The 16023-nt window shown below is 40.9% G+C and overlaps 1 non-coding gene and 1 pseudogene across 1 annotated transcript; one reads left to right on the top strand and one right to left on the bottom strand.

The window, feature by feature from the left end:
* Positions 1–395: 395 nt before the first annotated feature.
* Positions 396–1469, bottom strand: LOC103661966 (annotated as a pseudogene).
* A 5825-nt stretch (positions 1470–7294) lies between these two features.
* On the top strand, positions 7295–7400 carry LOC121101351. The gene has a single exon (XR_005833346.1). It is a non-coding gene; the product is annotated as a U6 spliceosomal RNA (small nuclear RNA).
* The last annotated feature ends 8623 nt before the right edge of the window (positions 7401–16023 follow it).

Genomic DNA, 16023 nt, shown 5'->3' with positions numbered 1-16023 from the left:
AAAAATCAAATGACCATCTCCATAGATTCATGAAAAAATACTTGATAGAATTCAATACCTATTCACAATTTTTTTTTTTTTAGATTTTATTTATTTATTTGACAGAGAGCGAGCACAAGTAGGGGGAGCAGCAGGCAGAGGCAGAGGGAGAAGCAGACTCCTCACTGAGGATCCCCACCCGAGCAGAAAGCAGATGCCCAATGACTGAGCCACCCAGGTGCTCCTATTCATGGTTTTTTTATTTAACAGTTTATTATGATTTGTAAGTGTCATTTTTAAAAAAATTAGTCTATTAAACCATGTAGAGCATGCAAGAAGTCTGCAAAACAAAACATACATGTTTAAGTAGAGGGATTATCTGAAATTCCAGATTTTCCAGTCACTTTGTTACTATGCTATGGCAGCCAAGGATCCTTAACTTCAGTCGAAGGAAGCGTCCTGAATCCGCCCTCATTACAGATTCCAATCTCTATGTTATCTTCTGTCATTTGCCCTTCAAAGCTTTCCTTTAGGGTTAATATGGCTGTATGAGTGGCATTTTTAAGTCCCAGGTCTTCGTTATGTCTTTTCTTGAGGAAAGTTTTCCCATTCACATAGTTCTTTCCCACTGCTGTGGCTTTCTCGGCAAAGTAAGCTCCAGATGGATCTGACCGCAATAAATACGGTCGCCCCTCATTCCAACCACAAATTCGTAAAGAGACTCCAAATGGACAAACATCACCTGAATGAATGTATTCTTGTATCACAAAAGCTACTCTCTGTCCCAGCTGAGCTGTGGGGCTGGGTTCTCGGTAAATGAGATAGTATTGCTGAGCTAGTTTCCAGGCTCTGTGCTCGCGCGCTCTGTAACCTGGGCCCGAGCCGCCCTGTACGCCAAGCCTATGTGCTTGGTAATCGATCCCATTCTGCGCACCGTACACCTCGCTCATCACACGGAGCGGATTTCTGTTTCTTCTCAGTTGCTAAAACTACACCATTTGCAGCTTTATTTTATTTCTTTAAAGATTTTTGTTTCTTTATTTCTTTATTTATCTATAATCTTTATTTCTTAAAGATTTTTATTTGACACACACAGAGAGAGAGAGCGCGCGCGGGCAAGCAGGGGGAGCGGCAGGCAGAGAGAAAAGCAGACTCCCCTCTGAGCAGGGAGCCCCATGCGGGACTCGATTCCAGGACACTAGGATCATGACCTGAGCCAAAGGCAGACATCCAACCAGTTGAGCCACGCAAGAGCCCCCCACCTGCTGCTTTAATTCCCACTGGAGGGGCTCCTCCAGCTACAGCAGGCAAAGCATGTTCAATCTGGGCAAGTTTACCAGATGGGCTGAACGTAGTCCGTGAAAATCTGTAACCATGCTCGGCCATCTTTACCTGGAGCGCCCAATTCATGATTTCTAAAAAAGAAAGAAAGAAAGAAAGAAAGAAAGAAAGAAAGAAAGAAAGAAAGAAAGAAAGAAAGAAGCTTTGCAAACTAGAAATAGAAAATTCCCTATTCTGACAAAAACAAACAAAACAAAACTTTAAGTCAAACAGTGTATATAATGGTAAAATGTCACCCTCTGAAATTGAGAATGACTCAAGGGTGCTCATTATCGTCACTCCATTTAACATTGCATGGCGGGTCCTGGTTGGTTTAATAAGTTGAGGAGGTTAATTAACAAGAATATTAAGTAATAATAATAATTACATGTATAGAGAGATACACAGAGACACAGAGACCAAGAAAGATGGGCTGCATAGGTGGCTCAGGTCATGATCCTGAGATCCTGGGATCAAGCTGTGCATTGGGCTCCCTGCTCCAGGGGGATCCTACTTCTCTCTCTCCCTCTGCCATCCTCCCACCACCACCAGCTTGTGCTCTCTGGCGCTCTCTCTCTCTGTCAAATAAATAAATAAAATCTTAAAAAAAAAAAAAAAAGGACATGAAGAAAGAGAATCCACCCAAATCTATATGTGATTTTTTGCAAGGTCACTGAATTTAAAGTCATCACACAAGAATTAAATCTATATTTTGTTTATAACAGCAATGAGTGCTTAAATAAAATTACACACACACATAAAGGCTATGATAACAGTCTTTAAAAAAAAACTTTAAACACTTAAAAATAAACCTAATAAAAATGTACAAAACCTCTACATAAAAAAAGTATAAAACATAATTGAGAAGAATTTGAGGGGAGTTGGGGGCACCTGGGTGGCTCAGTTGGTTGAACATCTGACTTTTGATTTCAGCTCATGTCTTGGTCTCAGGGTCGTGAGCCCAAGCACTGCATTGGGCTCCAGGTGGAGCCTACTTAACAACAACAACAACAACAACAACAACAACAGTATATATAATTGAGGGGAATTAAGGAAAACTTAATAAGTGGGGAGGGGAGGTAATGTACTATACCCAAGATTTGACGGAGTTTATATGATAAAGACCAAAATTATGTATAGGATCCACAGCCATCTCAAGTAAAATCCTAAAATTCTAAACTTTAGGGAATATAAAAGACAAAGGTGGCTAAGAAAAATATAGATGGAGGAAGAGATAGAGGACTAACACTCTCTGTCTGGATAGAGATTTGTTTTAAGGACATAACAAATATGACACTGTGGTATCAGTACAAGTATGGACATATAAACTGATGGAAAGACTAGAGATTCCAGAAACAGACCCGTCTTCTCTTTGAACACTTCTTCTACGATTGGAGGTACTGCACAAGGTTGAGAAAGGACGATCTTTTCATTAAAGAGTTGTGGTTCAGACATCCAAATGGCCAACAGACACATGAAAAAGTGCTCAACATCACTCGGCATCAGGGAAAGACAAATGAAAACCACAAAGAGATACCACCTCACACCAGTCAGAATGGCTAAAATTAACAAATTAGGAAACCACAGGTGTTGGCGAGGATTCAGAGAAAGGGGAACCCTCTCACACTGTTGGTAGGAACGCAAGCTAGTGCAGCCACTCTGGAAAACAGTATGGAGGTTCTTCAAAAAGTTGAAACTAGAACTACCCTATGACCCAGCAATTGCACTACTCAGTATTTACCCCAACAGTACAAATGTAGTGATCTGAAAGAGCACCTGCACCCCAATGTTTATAGCAGCAATGTCCACAATAGCCAAAATATGGAAAGAGCTGAGATGTCCATTGACAGTTGAATGGATAAAGAAGATGTGGTATATATATACAATGGAATATTACACAGCCATCAAAAAATGAAATCTTGCCATTTGCAGCTATGGCTGGAACTAGAGGGTATTATGCTAAGCAAAATAAGTCAGTTAGAGAAAGACAATTATCATATGATCTTACTGATATGAGGAATTTGAGAAACAAGGCAGAGGATCATAGGAGAAGAGAGGAAAAAATGAAACAAGATGAAACCAGAGAGGGAGACAAACCATGAGAGACTCTTAATCATAGGAAAGAAACTGAGGGGGTGCCTGGGTGGCTCAGTTGGTTAAGTGACTGTTTTCGGCTCAGGTCATGATCCTGGGATCAAGTCCTGCATCAGGCTCCCTACTCAGCGGGGAGTCTGCTTCTCCCTCTGCCCCTCCCCTCTCTTGTGCTTGCCCTCTCTCTCTCTCTCTCTCTCTCAAATAAATAACTAAAAATTTTTTTAAATTATTTTTTAAAAAAAGGAAACAAATTGAGGGTGTCTGGAGAGGAGGGGGGTGGAGGGATGGGGTAACTGGTTGATGGACATTGGGGAAGGTATATGTTGTAATGAGCACTGGGTATTATATAAAACTGATAAGGGGTGCCTGGGTAGCGCAGTTGTTAAGCGTCTGCCTTCAGCTCAGGGCGTGATCCCGGCGTTCCCGGATCGAGTCCCACATCGGGCTCCTCTGCTGGGAGGCTGCTTCTTCCTATCCCACTCCCCTGCTGTGTTCCCTCTCTCGCTGACTGTCTCTCTGTCACATAAATAAATAAAATCTTTAAAAAAAAAAAAAAGATGAATCACAGACCTGTACCCCTGAAACAATTAATACATTTATGTTAATTAATTTAATTTAAATTTTTTTAAAGTGAAAAAAAGAGTTGTGATTCAATTACGTATTAATAAGTGGGGGAAATGAAACTTGATTCCTACTCAAATACTATGCAAAACTATCATTCTTGGTGAATTACAGATCTAAATGTAAAAAGTGAAACAATAAAGATTTTTACAATATTAACAGGAGAACATCATCATGACTTTGGGCAGCACATAAAATAATTTCTTAATGGGTACAAATAGCACTAACCACTAAGGAAAACATTTACAAATTGGAGTAAATCAAAATTAGGAATATCTGAACATCAGAAGATAGCATTCGGAGAATTAAAAGATAAGCGAGAATATGTTTGAATTACATATTTGACAAGGGAAGACCCAAATGAAAAAGAAAAATAAAAAAATAGGCAAGATACTTCACAACAGAGATATTCGAATGGCCAAGAGATGTATGAAAAGGTACTTAATCTCAATTGTTATCAAAGAAATGCAAGTCAAAACCACTATAATTCCACTATCTAAATGACAAAGCCAGTGTTGGCAAGAATGTAGAAAAATTAAAACTCTCATACACTATAAATGGGTCCAAACAGTTTGGACAAATCTGCAAAAGTAGCACATGCAGATTCCCTCAGACCCCAGGAATACAGCCTCAGATACGCCCAACAGAAGTGCATGTGTCTGTCCACCAGGAGATCTGCAGGGTTATCTGGGGCAGCAGTATCTGAAGTAGCCTAAAGCTGGAAACACCCATAATGTCCATCGACAGATAATTCCATTATCAACGGAATGGGAAAGTTAATTGGGGTATATTCCAACGGCAATGCAAGTGAACTAATTTATAGCGGCAAAAAGGAATTAATCTTATCAATATGTAATGCGGAGCTAAAAGAGAGTCGAAAAAGAGCATGCTGTGCATACACAGCTCAAAAACAGACAAAACTAACCGATGGTTTGAGAAGTCAGATTTGCGCTCACCTATGGGAAAAGTGATCCAGAGACGGGCTTCTGGAACACTAATAACGTTCTATTTCTTGATCTGGATGGTGGGTGCAAGGTGTGGTTTGTGCCAACATGTCCTGTTCTGTGCTTACAATGTTTGCATTGTGGGCCTGCATATTTCCCTAATGCCTTTTTTTAAAATCAAGTAAAAGTGAAATTGAAAGCTGAGACTGCCCTTGGCCATTTGGGGATCTTTGGGCCACTAAACAAAAAGCAGAGAATAAACATGTTGATTGATGCTGATTACTAGGTGGAAATTAGGCTACTGCTACCCACTGAGAGTAGAGTACTATGGCTGATAGCCAGTCGTTCACTGGGTCTTTCTTAGTACTCCCTAGTACTTAGTACTCCCTAGCCCATAGTCAGTGGGAAACTGTAGCAACCCAGTAAAGATCAGACCACTAAAAAAGGCTTGGAAAAGTATAGGAATCATTTGGATCATACCACCAGGCAAAAACTCGGACCTCCTGAGGGGACGGCAAGGGTGATTTATGAAAATAGTGTACTAGGTGGTTTATATTAATCTATTTTCTTCCCACTGTTGCATTGTAAACCTGGGGTATGTGCATCGTTTTCCTTCAGAGAATACCTCTTGTTCTCATGTTCTTATTGGTAGGTTTTGACTTAGCTGGAGAGGTCACTGACCCAGACTCAATACTGACTTAAAATTTAAATGATACATTTAAGTTTATGAAATTAAATTTATAAAATTTAAGTTATATAAAGTTAAGTTGAAAAGTTAAATTTGTGCTAATAAGGGTTTTTCTTTAATATGAAAAGTCATTATATTGAAATGAAGGCCCTAGATTTCCTGCTGTGTTTTCTAAAAGATTTAGTGTAAGTACGTAAGGGCAGTCATTTCCAACCATTTAAGGACTTCTTTTAATGTATGTGTGTGCACACATGAGTGTTTACTTATCTATGACTGCCCCCACATGATAGTACTGTTGCCTTTGGTATACATTCATTGAAAAGAATTTATAAGGACAGAATTAAGTTTTGTTATTAAAGAAATTTGTATTTAATCACAAAAGGTATATTCTTTTGAAAAATGGAAACAAATGCATGTCAAGTCACAGGGAGATGACCCCTTAGATTCCTAGTGTTCACAGGCAGTAATCACTATGGTAAGGTTGAAAGTGTGAAGTTTCAAGTACTTTTCTATCTGTCCTTCTCTCTTGGTTGTCATATTTTTAAATTCATACTTTCACATCGAAAAATAATAGTAAAATGTATCACCTTTTTGTTTCGTAAGAAAAAGGTGATACAACATCTATGCTGGGGATGAGGAAGAGGATCTCAACCCGGCAAGTCATAGAATGTTCCAGAAAAATATGGAACTGGCCTGTAAGTGGCAATTCTTACTGCCTTGTGAGCCAGTTGTTACATCAACTTTTTTCTAAAATTGGACCCATTCTAAAGGAAAGACTCTAGGAGGTGAGAGCTCATGTTCTCTTTCATACTTTTTCTGAAGCAGTGTTTCTGGAGAGACATACTGAAGGGGTTAAATTTAATGAACGCAATCTCTCCTTCCTTGGAATCGGCCCTGCGCCTCCCCTTTCTAGGCGGGTGGGCTGAGGCTGCAGGCAGCTGTCCAGCAATCCTGTACAGAGACAGCTCTGCTTTGACCAGCACTTTCTATTCCCACTGGGAAGTTCTCCTCAACTTTGTCAGAAGGACTGAGTTTCACTTTGCTCAATTCCTCCAGTGATCTTTTGTTTCTCTTATTTGTTAGCACTCTGGACAACTGCCCAGCCAGTGCAGAGGCCACCTCTTAGTCCAGTTCTGCTTAGGATAGGGGGTGCTGGTAATGGTTGATGGCTGGGCCAATTTTTGACAAGGATGTTTCTTTAGGTTTTAACTTAAACATCACTTTCTTCAGAGAGGCCTTCCCTGACCACCCTAACTAAATCAGCACTGCTCACTGCCGGGTTACTCTATTTTATCTTTGTCACTGCCCTTATCTGTACCTGGCATGAACTTATCTACTCATTGGCCCAGCGAGATCCTCAAGAGCAGAGACTTTGTTTACCCCCATTGTCAAGAGCAGTGCCAGCCCCAGGAGGGGTTCATGCTTGACCAGTTGACTGCTGTGTGCCAGCAGAGGGTTTCCAAAACCAAGTAGTCACATGAATTTCATGTCCACATCCTGGTGGTGCTGCTTAATACACATCTCAGTATGATTTTCAGCTTTCAGGATACGAAAGAGTGAAGCCTATCCTTTAGGCACCACCATGACTTTGGGAGAATTCTGGATGGAAATGTATTACACAATTAAGTTGCTAACATGTCTTTAACTTGTGCTTGCTTTGGCAGCACATATACTAAAATTGGAAGGATACAGAGAAGATTAGCATGGCCCTGTGTGAGGATAATATGCAAATTCGTGAAACGTTCCATATTTTTAATAAAACAAGACGAAATCAGGGAGGCAGACAAACCATAAGAGACTCTTAATCATAGGAAACAAACTGAGGGTTGCTGGAGAGAAGGTGGGTGGGTAACTGGGTGATGGACATTAAGGAGGGCACGTGATGTAATGAGCACTGGGTGTTATATAAGACTGATGAATCACTGACCTCTACCTCTGAAACTAATAATACATTATATGTAAATTAATTGAATTTAAATTTAAATTTTTTTTTTAAAAATAAAATAAACTGTCTTTAACTTTTAGGAAATTACACCCTTCCCTACTGAGCAGTCATGCCATTATTATCAGCTTCAGAAAAAGCATCTGCAAGGAGACATGACACAGTATAAATCTAAGAACTGGAAGATTAGATCCGAATTAAGATTTTACTCCAGCAAGGTGAGGCCTTTTAGTTCTACTCTAATAATAACTTCTCACAAGTTCCGAAGTTATGAATCAGAGACATGGCCTAATGAAAGGTGACACACAATGTCTGTCTCTCAGTTAACAGCCCGGATGGTTGTGCCGGCTTTCAGGGAAAAAAAGAAATTAGGAGATGACACCTTTCATTTTTCAAGTTAAACATTTTGTCTATATAAAAAAAAAAAAAAGCACAGAAGCTTTTAAGGCAAGAAAGATCATTGAAACTTTCTGGGCTGAGACGCTGTCCCTGGCCTACTCCGTCACCCAGGGCAGCACCTCAAAGGCCAGGACAAGTGGAGGGAGGAAACTGCTTGTCCCTGTGCAGCTGTGAACCCCCAGTGAGAGCCGCACCTGCAGCTCTGTGCAGCCATAGAACCCTGCTCCGTGGCAGCAGCAAGGGTTGGTGGGGAGGGGCTGGGGCAGGGCTGTGATTCTGCTATCAGAGAATCAAGTCCATTGTATTACCTGACTCCTATTTTTTTCCAAGGGCTGGGAAAAACTAGAGAAAATACCTGCTGCCTCCCTGATTCCCTGCTATCTGTTTCCACACTGACATGTCACTGCCCTGCTTAATGCCCTCCAGGAATGCCCACTCCCTGCACGGAGGTCCCACACACCATCAGCGTGCAGGCTACTTCTCGGTCTTTCCCAGCCACCATCACTCCCTGACATACCCGACGCCCAGACTGGCCTGTGTCTCCAGGTTCCCTGACTTTGTCCTGTTTGGAAATAGGACAGAAAGGCAGAAGAGAAGAAAAGTGACCCTGTGTTGGTGGCTTCCAGGCTTAGGATTAGGCTGAGACAGAGAGCAGGGAGGTCAAGGTTAGTCAGATCAGAAATGAGCAACCCAGAGGCCAAGCAAGTACAGAGGCTGTGGCTGCCAAGAAAGGGTGTATTTCATCGATTCTAAGACAAACCCGATTTTATAATCATACTCCATTCTTTCTCTGAAGTCAGGATGTGTCTCTTACAATAAATGATGTCCTAGGATTCTGTGATCATTTAGCCGGTACTATTTTAAGTGATACGACGAAGTCATGGTAAGTAAAGTAAAGTAAAGTAAGACTCAGCTTTCCCAGCACCCTGGAGGGCAGATGTAGAAAAAGATACAGAGGATGGATTTCCAGAAAGTTCCTCCAGCTTGGCACCACGGCATCTTCTCCATAGCCGTGAGCCATGACTGTGGTGTTCCTACCAAGGTGTGGGGTGGGAGCAACCCTCTCAGGAGCTTTCCTGGTGTAATTGGAAACAGCCCCCCTATGCAGAAGGCAGGCTGAGACTGAAGAGAGGCAGGCTACTCCATGCTGGTGGGTGGCAATTTTAATAATAGCAAAAGGAACTCACATATGAGGCTTGTCTTAGACGCAACAAGATAAATGGATCCCTGCACCCATCCTCCAAATCTTAAAAGTTTATAAAGAGTCTCTGACTGGGCTTAGTCACATTTACTATGCAGGCGTTTTCAACATCACATCATCATCTCAAGGCTGTCCTTGGAGCAGCCTCTGGGAACAGAAACACCAAGTGGAACCCACATTCCAAGAACAGAGAAGGGAGTGAGGAGGGCCTGAGTGCTTGGGTCCAGGTAACATCTTTTTTATCATATACCTCAACAGGTGGGGAGGCCTTCCTTGGGCACCCTCTCTCAGCATGAGCGGTGGAGGCTGCCCCTTATATCTGCTATTTCTATATCCTTCTCTTTCCTTCTTACTAGTCAATCCTTGTTACTCTGACCACCATAACTGTTTTATTGTTATTGTTGTGGTTGTGGTTGTTGTTGTGGTTGTGGTTGTTAATTTTCAGGGTAGAATTTAGTGATTCATCAGTTGCATATAACACTCAGTGCTCATTACATCATGTGCCCTTCTTAATGTCCATCACCCAGTTAGCCTATCCACCCACCCACCTCCCCTCCGGCAACTGTCAGTTTGTTTCCTAGAGTTAAAAGTCTCTTATGGTTTGTCTCCCTCTCTGGTTTTGTTTTATTTTATTTTTCCTTCCCTTCCCTTTTTGTTTATCTGTTTTGTTTCTTAAATTCTACATATGACTGAAATCTTATGGTATTTGTCTTTCTCTGACTGACTTATTTTGCTCAGCGTAATACCCTCTAGTTCCATCAATGTGGTTTCAAATAGCAAGATTTCATTCTTTTTGATGGCTGAGTAGTATTCCATTATACATACAGTTCCCTGTAATTATTAATACAACAGTCCCCCCTGGCCCACAGAGGATACAATCCAGGACCCCTAGTGGATGCCTGAAACCATGGACAGTAACAGACCCTATATATACTATGTTCTTTCCTAGACATACATACTTGTGATAAAGTTGAACTATAAATTAGGCACTATAAGAGATCAACAATAACTAATAATAAAACAGAACAATTGTAATACTATGCTATAATAAAAGTTAGGTAAATGTGATCTCTTTCTCAAAATATCTTATTGTACTGTACTCACTCTTCTTCATCTGTGACGACGCAAAATGATAAAATGCCCATGTGATGAGATTAAGTGAGGCATAGTGTTAGATACTATTGACCTTCCGACAACATGTCTGCAGGACAGCTGCTTCCAGACCTCGGTTAACCTCAGAAACTGAAACTGTAGAAAGTGAAACTTTACATAAGGGTGGGGGCGGTTACTACACGAAACCCTCCCTGGTAAAATGAGTATGTGGCTCCTCTCTCCTGATCGGATTTGTACTGATACTAACAAATAGCCTCTGTTTTGTGAAAAAGAAAAAGAGAGGGGAAAGATGGAAAAAGAGAGAGAAAAGGAAAAGGAGGTAGAAAAACTGGAGACAATACACAGCAAGGAGGAAATAAAGGAAGGAAGCAGAAAAAAATGAAACAGGGGTGGGTGGGTGGGTGAGGAAAAGACAGCCTTGCATTTCCTGTTTGCTCGGGCTCTGAATCCAGCAATCCCCACTTCCCACTGTCCTACCTCCTTATCCCCTCATGCAAAATCGCCAAGGCATTTGGAAGCCTGGCTGGGGAGTCACTGAGGGAGCTGGTGCCTCGCTGGGACCCTGGCAGCTCCCTTACGTTTTACCCAGCCAGCAGGGGAACCTTGCCTGCCTCACCTGGTCCCGGCTCCATGAAGCAGCACTACTCCCCAGCCTTTCTGCAGAAGTCTGGCCAGCATCCCTTCTTTTGAAAGTGCAGCTCAGAGTAAACTCTGGGGAGCACAGAGCTCCCCAGAGAGGACCACAAGTTCTGACACTTGTTCGGAAATCATCATTTCTGTTTGTGATGATGAATTATAAGAAGAAAAGCGAAAAAAAGCTTTATAACGAGAGAAGAGCTACACAGACGTGAGGCAGGAGCCAGAAAGGATATTACTGTTGTCGTAATTTGTGACATAGGCAGCCCAAGACCACATCCCAGAAAATTTTCTCCTGATAATTAAAAGCAAGCCAAGATCCAGAGTCAACATTGCCTCTACCCATAAAATGTATGTACGTTCAAAAGCATCCCTCACTCAATGTATAGACCGGCAGGGGTGAGTTACACACTCACTTGTGTGCGTGGAGGGCACTGGAGTGGGGAGGAACACAGTGAGAATCATCAACTCTGGCGTCTAAGTTTAGCGTGCTTTATAACCACCTCGGGGCTTGTTAAACTCAGGTTGTCGGGCTCTACCCACAGTTTCAGATTTAGGAGGTCTGGGGTGTGGCCTCAAAACTGCAGTTCTAGGAAGTTCCCAGGTGACACTACCCCCCACTTCGAGAAGCCCTGGCTTATCCGCATATGATGAGCTCCTGAGCAGAAAGCAGGGGCCTAGGCCAGGACAGGCTTCAGGGACCTGAGCCAGAGTGAGCGCAGATACAGATCACTTTGGAAAACTGTTAACTCTGCTCCTTAGTTTCCTCATCTGTAAATTGGGGGTGATGATAATGGTACCTAAATCCTGGGGTTAGTATAAGGATGAAAGGAGTTAAAACATGCAAAGTGCTTAGACCGTGCTTGGCACATAACAAGCACTTTAAAATTGCTGTCTTAAATAAAAATACAAGTCCTGGAGTCAGACAAATGGCTTAAACTTGGCTAGACGTAACCATTCTGAGTTTCAGCTTTCTTATTTGTAAAAAAGGATAAAAGTCTTACAGGGTTTTGATGAAGATTAAATAAGCTAATATGTTGGTTATTAAATCTCGGCAAATGAACACATATCCACCCTTCAGGCCCTCTAAATGGTGTTTCGGCCCGTGAAGGCGTTGGCTCTGTGGGGTAATGCTGCCCTCTGCTGGATAGCTGCGCATTTTCAGAAATTAACTTGCCCCCTGTTCATCGAGCAAAAAAGCTAATAATCTTCAACAACTTTATATTCTCTGAACACGTTTCTTTGGCTGCTGTGATCAAACATGATGGAATTAAATCACTCTTAGTAAATGGTTTCCCTCACTTGAGGAAATGAGCCGCTTGGCAACTTACTTGGGCTGCAGCCTCATTTCCAACCTTTATTTTTATGGAGAAAATTGGCTGTTGAGATATTCCGGTTTAAATTTTCCAGTTTTCATGATTGTTGCTTTCCTGTGAGTTGAGAATATTGGGATGACTGCCTAGCCTGGTCGTGTGCTGGACTCTCTCAGCACCTCTGGAGTGGTAGCAAGGTAGAAACACCATGGTGGTGTAACCTGGCCCCTGTGATTCCTAATGTGCCAAAGCAGCCCGACAACACATCAATGAGCGAGTGTCTCTCTGTGTTCTGATGAAGCTTTATTCATAAATGATGGGATTTGAATTTCTCTTAATTTTCACATATTACAAAGTATTATTCTTCTTTGATTTTTCTCAGTCACTTTTAAAAGTAAAAACCAGCGGCGCGTGGGTGGCTCATTCGGGTAAGCTTCGGAATCTTGGTTTTTGCTCGGGTCATGCTCTCAGGGTGGTAAGATCAAGCCCCAGGTTGGGCTGCATGCTGAGCCTGAAGCCTGCTTAGGATTCTCTCTCTTCCTCTCCCTCTGTCCCTCACTGCCCCCCCCCATAAATAAATAAAATAGGGGCTCCTGGGTGGCTTAGTCTGTTAAGCATCTGCCTTTGGTTCAGGTCATGATCTCCAGGTTCTGGGATTGAGCCCTGCATCTGGCTGTCTCCTCAGCAGGGATCCTGCTTCTCTCTCTCTCCTCTCTCCTTCTGCCCTTCCTCCCTGTTAGTTCTCTCTTTCTCAAATAAATTTTAAAAATCTTTTTTAAATTAATTAATTTATTTATTTATTAAAAGTAAAACCATATACAAAAAAAAAAGTGCTGGCCAGTCTGTACTTTGTCATCCACCAGGGTCCATCCTCATTGATGGGACCAGACCAGTGAGTTAAGCAGATATGATGGTGATGCCATTGCTGCATTCTCCTCAACACAGCATTTACTCTCTTTGTCGGGGGTACATTTTGAGCTTCCACTTGGATTTCCTTTCTATGGTGAATTTCACCCCACAGGCCAAGGATCCAATATAAATTGAGGATTTTTGCATCAGGGTTTATAAGGGATATCGGTCTGTAGTTTCTTTTCTTGTGTCTTTGTCTGGCTTTGGTATCAGGATGCTAGACTCATAGAATGAGTTAGGAAGTGTTTCCTTCTCTTCAATTTTTTGAGACAGTTTGAAAAGGATTGGTGTCAGTCCCTCTCTAAATATTTGGTCGAATTCGCCTGTGAAGCCATCAGATTCAGAGCTTTTGTCAGGAGGGTTTTGATTACTTATTCAATCTCCTTACTTGGTCAGTTCAGATTTTCTTTGTGACTCAGGTTTGATAGGGTATCTATTTCTAGGAATTTGTCAGTTTTACCTAGATTATCCAATTTGTTGGTATATGATTGTTCCTAGTACTCTCTTATGATAATTTTTATTTCTGTATGATCAGTAGTAATGTCCCCTCCTTCAGTTCTGTAAATAATTTGAGTCTTCTTTTTTCCTCAGTCAATCTAGCTAAAGGTTTTTCAATTTTGTTAATCTTTTTGAAGAATGAACTTTAGATGTCATTGATTTTCTCTATTGTTTACCTATTCTCTCTTTTATTTATCTTGAGTCTAATCTTTAGTACTTCCTTCTTTCTGCTGGCTTTGGGTTTAATGTGTTCTTTTTCTAGATCCTTAAGTGGTGAAGTTAGGCTATTGATTTGACATCTTATTTAATGTGAGCATTTAAGGCTATAAATTTCCCTCTTCACACTGTTTTCACTGCATCTCATCAGTATGGTATGTTGTGTTTTCGTTTTCATTCATCTCTAAATATTTTCTGATTTTTCTTGTGATTATTTTTTTTGGCCCACTGGTATTTAAGAGTGTATTGTTTAATTCCCCCAACTTTGTGAATTTTCATTTTCTTTGTTATTGACTTCTAATTTCATCCTGTTGTGGTCAGAGATTTTGTCTTTTTTTTAAATCTGTTGAGCCAATTTGTGACCTAACATATGGTCTATCCTGCAGAATGTTTTATGTCCAGTTAAGAAGAATGTATACTCTGTTGTTGTTGGGTAGAGTGTTCTGTATATATTTCTTATACCTAGTTGGTTTATTGTGTTGCTCAAACTTTCTATTCTATTTCTTTATTTATCTTCTGTCTGGTTGTTCTATCCGTTATTGAGAGTGGGGTATTGAAGCTCCAACCATTATTGTAGAATTGTTTGTCTTTCAGTTGTATCAATTTTTGCTTCATATAGTTTGATGGTCTGTTATTAGGTCTCTAAATGTTTATTTATTGTTATATCTTTTTCTGTGCTAAAAATTTTATTAACATATAATGTCCTTCTTTGTCTAATGTAATTTTTTTAATTTAATATCTATTTTGTCTGATGTTAATATAGCCACTTCAGCTCTCCCTTAACTATTTACATAGGATGTCTTTTTCCATTCTCTCACTTTCAGCCTATTTGTGTCTTTGGATTAGAGTGTCTTGTAGACAGCATATACTTGGATCTTGGTTTTTTAATCCATTCTGCCAATCTCCCATTTACATTTGAAGTAATTACTAGTAAGGAAAGATTTCTGTCATTTTGGCATGCTTTTCCTATATGCCTTACATCATTTTTGTTTCTCATTTCCTGCATTACCATCTTCTTTTGTGTTTAGTTGATTTTTTTCAGTGAAACATTTTAATTCTCATTTCCTTTTATATATATTCTGTAGCTATTTCCTTTACGGTTATAATAGGGATTACATTTAACTTCTGTCTTGGTCTGTTCAGGCTATTATTGCCTGGTGAACTGGGGAGACCCTGGGCCCTGGGGCCTCAACCCAGCCAGACCCAGAGGTTCTTGGTCTTGTCATGAGAATAATTTCAAAGACAAACATGCAACACAACAGACAAGAGACACAAACAGGAAAGTTTATTAAACCAAAAGGTATGCTCGAGATATGAGAGTAGGAGACAGAGAGACAACTAAGGGGTGGAATATTCATTACTTGGGGCAGGAAAGCAGGGTTCCAGGCTTTTTCTTCCTAATTTGGTCAGGGTTTCCTGTGTGGTACGCGCCATCTTGGGCCTGTCTGGTTTAATCCAACTTCTAGTGGATGCTGCCAGGCCAGGCCTCTGACCTTCCCCACAGTTGGTCACGACTTCTCCAGGTATCCTGTTAGAACATAACTGCTTATTCTAACACTATAACAAAGTATCATAGAGTGGCTAGCTTGTAAATAATAAAAATGTGTTTCTCACAGCTGTGGAGGTCCATTAGTCCAAAACCAAGCCACGAGCAAATTTGGTGTTGGGGGGGGGGGAATGCACTTCCTGTTTCATACATAGCTCATTTCACTGTGTCCTCATATGGCAGAAGAGGGGAGGGAGTTCTCGGGGATCTCTTTTATAAGGGCAATAATCCCATTTATAAGGGTTCTACCCTTATGACCTAAGCACGTCCTGAAGGCCCCACTTCCAAATACCATCACACTGAGGGTTAGGTCTCAACATATGAATTTTGGAAAGACACAAATATTCAGTCTATAGCAACATCTTAAAGTTATAACACTCTAAATTTATACAGTTTAACCTCAATAACATACAAAACCCTTTTCCTATAGTAGTCCATCTCCATCCCCTTTCAGTTATTAATGTCACGAAATTACATCTTAAGTATTATGTATCCAAAAACATAGACTAGTAATTGTTTTTTATGCATTAGTGTCTTAAACCATATAGAAAAAGTGTGGAATTACCAAATCAAAGTAACAATAATACTAGCTTTTATAACTGCC

Source organism: Ursus maritimus, unplaced genomic scaffold (assembly GCF_017311325.1).
Source record: "Ursus maritimus isolate PB19 unplaced genomic scaffold, ASM1731132v1 scaffold_7, whole genome shotgun sequence".
Classification (NCBI taxonomy): Eukaryota; Metazoa; Chordata; class Mammalia; order Carnivora; family Ursidae; genus Ursus; species Ursus maritimus.
The sequence above is the reverse complement of the archived record's forward strand: the minus strand, read 5'-3'. Positions and strand labels throughout refer to the sequence as shown.